Raw genomic sequence first — 6000 nt, forward strand, 5'->3', positions numbered from 1 at the left:
AAGAGATCCCCAGTCGCAGAGTGAGGAAAGTAGAAATGGCTTTTCAGAACCTGGTTTTTACAGCACGTTTCGGGGCAGCGGGGATCTGATCCCCCTTTTTCATAGCTGGAAAGACACAGCCCACAGGAGGGATAACTAAACCAGGGGTGTCAAACATGCGGCCTGTGGGGCAGATCCTACCCTTTGAGAGCTCTTATCAGGCCTGCACAACAGCTGAGACAGCCACCTCCCCCAGTCCACGCTGAGGGCCAGTGTGATGTAGTGGTTAAGAGTGGTGGTTTGGAGCGGTGAAGTCTGATCTGGAGAACCGGGTTTGATTCCCCACTCCTCCACATAAGCAATGGAGGCTAATCTTGTGAACTGGATTTGTTTCTCCGCTCCTACACATGAAGCCAGCTGGGTGACCTTGGGCTAGTCACAGCTCTCTCCGAGCTCTCTTAGCCCCACCTACCTCACAGGGTGTCTGTTGTGGGGAGGGGAAGGAAAGGTGATTGTAAGCCAGTTTGATTCTCCCTTAAGTGGTAGAGCAAGTTGGAATATAAAAACCAACTCTTCTTCCTGATCTAGGCTTGCGAGCCCACTGGGGGCTCACCAGCCGAGGTAGCCACCTCATCCCCGCTCTCGATCCGGGCTGGCGAGACATGGCCCAGCCTGACCTAGTGACATTTATGTCATATCCAGCCCTCGTAACAAACGAGTTTGACACCTCTGCTCTAAACCCTACTGCAGACATAACAGGGTGAGCCAACAGCTGATGGCCATGGATACCCAGGCAGGGGTAAGAATGGTGGGCTGGTAGTGGTGGGAAGGGTTTGTTGTGGCTAAAGAAAAAGGGAAATTGGATTCTACTGCACTAGGAAGTTGTACTTCTTTTGGGGATGAATGGGGGAAGCGACACTGCTGTCCCGAGGGATGCTTGGAGGGCAACGAGTGGCCGGACAGACTCGCACTTGGAAGTTGAGAACTTAATTGAGCAGTTGGAAGAGCAGCCCCCTTCCACGAAGGCCCCTGCCTCGCCATCAGCACGACCCCCTCCAGCTCCCTGAAATGGAGGGGTTGGCCAGAGAGCCAGCTTCGTGCAGTGGTCAAGAGTGGTGATTTGGAGCTGTGGACACTTATCTGGAGAACTGGGTTTGATTCCCCACTCCTACACATGAGCGGTGGAGGCTAATCTGGTGAACTGGATTTGTTTCCCCACTCCTCCACATGAAGCCAGCTGGGAAACCTTGGGCTAGTCACAGCCCTCTTAGAGCTCTTTCAGCCCCACCTACCTCACAGGGTGTCTGTTGTGGAGAGGGAGAGGGAAGTTGATTGTAAGCCGGTTTGGTTCTTCCTTTAGTGTTAGAGAAAGTCGGCATGTAAAAACAAACTATTCTTCAATGGGGTAATGACCTATATGCCCCCACTAGGAGAAGGGGACAAGATCAAGGTAGGTCTCAACGCCAAAGTAATGTAGTGACCTGTGAAAGACAGATGTCTTTTAATCCTGCTTTTCAGTTTCCTGTGGCCTTTTAATTGTTTGTTGTTTTTGTTTTTGCTGTCACGTCACAGCTGACTTATGGCAACCCTGTAAGATTTTCAAGGCAAGAGATGAACAGAGGTGGTTTTCCATTGCCTGCCTCTGCATAGCGACCCTGGTATTCCTTGGTGGTCTCCCATCCAAATACTAATCAGGGCCCTCCCTGCTTAGCTTTGAGATCTGATGAAACTGGGCTAACCAAGGCTATCCAGGTCAGGCTTGCATATAATCTTCTGGCAGATAATTCATCTGCTGAGGTGCGCTCTTCTCTCCCAAATGTTTGGTGGTAGAAAGTGCTGTCAAGTCACAGTTGATTTATGATGACCCCATAGGTTTTTTCAAGGCAAGAGAGGTTCGGAGGGGGGTTGCCTTTGCCTGCCTCCATGTTGGCTGAGAGAGTTCGGAGAGAACTGTGATTGGCCTAAGGTCACCCAGCAGGCTTCATGTGGAGGAGTGGGGAATCGAACCTGGTTCTCCAGATTAGAGTCCGCTGCTCTTAACCACTACACCATGCTGGCTCTCTAGCTATAATCTTACTCCTTTTTTGATTTTGTTTTTTTTGTACAATGGTTTTAGCAGGGCTATCCAATCAAAATAAATATGAACTGTACCCGCTGTCAGCACGCAGCAGATACTGGACAAAAATCTGCCCATACTATAATTAAATTTTTACAAACAAAGGGTGGACGCTATGTCCCAGCTGCCCTTAAATTATTTCAGCCTAAAACAATGGCCCAACTTCTATATGGGACCATGACAGGTCCTCCTCTTTTTGCACCATCGGAAGGGGCGCAAACGAAGTTTTTGAGAGCAGCTCTTCAACTTCCTTGCTTCGTGTCAAATGCTATTCTGTGCCTGGAGACTGGCAAGATCAAAGTAGAGACTAGGGCATGTCTTGCTTCGATCCATCTCTGGCTTAAGTTAAACCTAAAACCTCAAGGCCTGACCCCCTTGATCCTCTTAGATAATTATCAGTCTACATGGCTGAAGGCAGTCAGAGGCAAGTTGGCCAAAATGGGCTTTCCCCCTCAATTGGCCCTGGAAATGGGATATGACCAGGCGAGGCAAGCTATAAAACAAAGGGTACTGGATATGGAGCGCCAAAAAGACCCAGAGAAGGCACCAACTTTCCTGTCCAGCAGAACAGTCCAGATATGTAGCCTTTCCTGCTGCCTACCTCTCCCAATTAGAGATCTTTAGATATAGGAAAGCATTCACCCTTGCCAGATGTCAAGCTCTTCCCTCGGCGGTTGTGGATGGGAGATACAGAAAGGTTCCCCTGGAGGATAGGGTATGTCCCTGTGCTTTAAAGGAAATTGAAACAACACAGCACGTCCTACTGCGCTGTCCTTTATATCAAGAGGTTCATTGTAAGTTTATCTCCCCCTGGCTTAGTCGGCATTCCAGCCATTCAGGTCAGGAGCAAACAAAAATGTTGCTTATAGACAATTACAATACAATACCTTTATTGGCATCTTGAAGTAACAAAACACGCCGAACAGCCAGCGAAGATAGGTTAAAATCATTCTTATGATTCATTAGCAATGATAATTTATCGATTAAAATTACAGTTTTATATAATACTTGAGCTCTCTTGAACTGGATGATCTTTGGGGATTCTCAGAGAGGGCTGTAGCTAAAAAAGGAGGCTACTAGAGCAGTGAGATTACTATCCTGATCTACTAAAAGGAAGCGAGTCATATCCCTTTTTGGTCTTATACACCGAGGATCTGGCAGATGGCTGAGCATTATATGGTGAGATCTGCTGTGGAATGAGCAGTCCAATAGGATATGTTCCACAGAGTCGGGGACTCCCGCATCACAGGCGCATAGTCGGGCACTGTGAGGTGTACGAAACCTGCCATGAGTCACTGCCGATGGAAAGGCATTTAATCTTGCCAACATGAAGGCTCTTCTCTGGAATGGTAGAGCTTGATTATATAGGTAGTTGGCACAAGATCCATAGGTTGAAGTAACGCCTAAAGCACCTGGAAAACAAATTATTGGGGTGTGTGGAAGAAAGAGCTGTCTTTCATGGTCATATAATCGCCGTTGGATAGTTTGAAAGATGTAGCGTTCATCACTTAATACAAGATCTTCTAAGTCGATGCCCAAGCTGCGGATTTCCCCTTGGATTGTTTATAGCTGGAAACCCACAGGTTACAGTAGGAACGGCTATGTTTTGTGCAGCGGCCTGTAGAATCCGCCAGATGCTGCTGAGAACACCAGTGTGTCAATAATTTTAATGGGTAGCTTGTATAGTTGATATGGTTTGCAAAGAGTCCAAACAACTTTTTTTTACTGTTTGTATTAACCTGTGGGTAGAGAGTAACACTAAGGGTTTTAACGGTTAATTGTGAAGATATAGCTTGTGAAGATATATAGCTGTGCTGGTCTGTGACTGTTTTTGATAAAGATTGAGATTGAGAATATGAAGTGTTGGGGGAGAATGCCCACCAGAGGGCAGTACAGGCTCAGTTTCCATCCTGGTGTCTTTAAACAGGCAAGGCTCAATCAGGTTGCTTAACTAGCAGCACAACATGCCGCTTTTCTTACACGCTGTTGCATCAGTTGCTTTCTTGCATAAATGTTTCAGGTAGAAGCAGTTGCCAATGTACCCGCCCCTTGGGTTTCCCCCCCTCAAGTTGGCCTGCCTCTTATTCCCTCATGAGAACCTGCCGAACTACATTTCAGAGCTTCAGCAAGCATGCCTCTGTTCCTCCTGATGCAGAACCAACTGCAACCAACCAGCCCAGCAGAAATGCCGTCGGGCAGTCCTCTGTACCACTCAGCAAGGAGGCAGAAGTGCCCCTCCCTTTAGGGGACCTGGGCTTGAGATTTCTACTCCTCGTCCTTCCTCACTCCAGCCCCCCCCCCAACCTGTGCAGCTCTTAAGTATGCACAGATCCTGCAAGGATCTTTCTGGGGGCTGGAAAGAAGTGCAGCAACCAAGAAGAATGTAGGAAAACTACACTTTCTACACCTGGGAGTGGTAGGATATTGCCCACTTCAAGCAGCGGCTGGACAAACACTAGTCAGGGATGCTCTAGGGTGATCCTGCATTGAGCCGGGGGTTGGACTAGATGGCCTGTATGCCCCATTCCAACTCTGTGATTCTATGATTCACTACCCTAAACCAAAAAATGGCAGTTTCCAAGGCCGTGTGACCCCATTCAGGACCCATTCCCAGGCAGCTGACGGCAACAGCTACTGGTGTGTTAGAAAGGGGTCACATGCCAGTAAGAGTTAAACACCCTGTTGGGAGAAGGGTTGCCAAAGTGCCATGAGCGCTTTGGCTCAGTGATAGAGCATCTGCTTGGCATGCAGAATGTCCCAGGTTCAATCCCCGGCATCTCCAGTTAGGGACTAGGCAAGTAGGTGATGGGAAAGACTCCTGCCTGAGACCCTGGAGAGCTATGGGGAGCGGGCATGGCTCAGAGGTAGAGCATCGGCTGGGCATGCAGATGGTCCCATGTTCAATCCCCGGCATCTCCAGTTAAAAGGACTAGCCAAGTAGGGGATGGGAAAGACCCGTCTGAGACCCTGGAGCGCTATGGGGAGGGGGCATGGCTCAGTGGTAGAGCATCTGCTTGGCATGCAGATGGTCCCATGTTTAATCCCCGGCATCTCCAGCAATCGTTGTCCTGTAAAGTGGTTGGGCTTATTGTTGATTGGGGGGATAGAAACAATCATAGAACAGGAGGAATGGTTGAAGGAGCTGGGTAGGTTTAGCCTGAAGAGGTAATATGAGAACCATCGTCGAGTACTTGAAGGGCTGTCATACAGAGGAGGGTGCCGAGTTGTTTTCTGTTGCTCCAGAAGGTCGGACCAGAACCAACGGGTTAAAATTAAATCAGAAGATTTTCCATCTAGACATTAGGAAGAATTTCCTAACAGTTAGAGCGGTTCCTCAGTGGAACCGGCTTCCTCGGGAGGTGGTGGGTGCTCCTTCCCTGGAGGTTTTTAAACAGAGGCCATCTGTCAGCAATGCTGATTCTATGAATTTAGGCAGTTCATGAGAGGGAGGGCATCTTGGCCATCTTCTGGGCACTGGGTGTGTGTGGTGGGGAGGTAGTTGTGAATTTCATGCATTGTGCAGGGGGTTGGTCTAGATGACCCTGGTGGTCCCTTCCAACTATGATTCTATTAGGGTCTTCCTTATCCTGCTGCCCGAAAGCCCATTCACTGGAGATGCTGTGGATGGAGCTTGTGACATTTTTGCATGTGCAGCGTGTGTGTTTATCACTGAGCTGCTGTTCTGTCTTCGCACATAGGAAGTCCTGCTGCTTTCTACCCCTGTCAGGTTGGCAGGGCCGCGTCATCTTAAGGAAACATGTTTTTCAGGGATTTGCAGAACTTCCCTCCCTGTTACCACTCATTCTTCCCTGCTCAAGTCCATGTTGCAAAATTGGCTCTCTTAAAACTCTGACGTTGTCATGGCCAGTGTTTTTAACCAAGGCAGGCTACTGGCAAGAGCTGCA

This window comes from Euleptes europaea, chromosome 19 (genome assembly GCF_029931775.1).
Source record: "Euleptes europaea isolate rEulEur1 chromosome 19, rEulEur1.hap1, whole genome shotgun sequence".
Classification (NCBI taxonomy): domain Eukaryota; kingdom Metazoa; phylum Chordata; class Lepidosauria; order Squamata; family Sphaerodactylidae; genus Euleptes; species Euleptes europaea.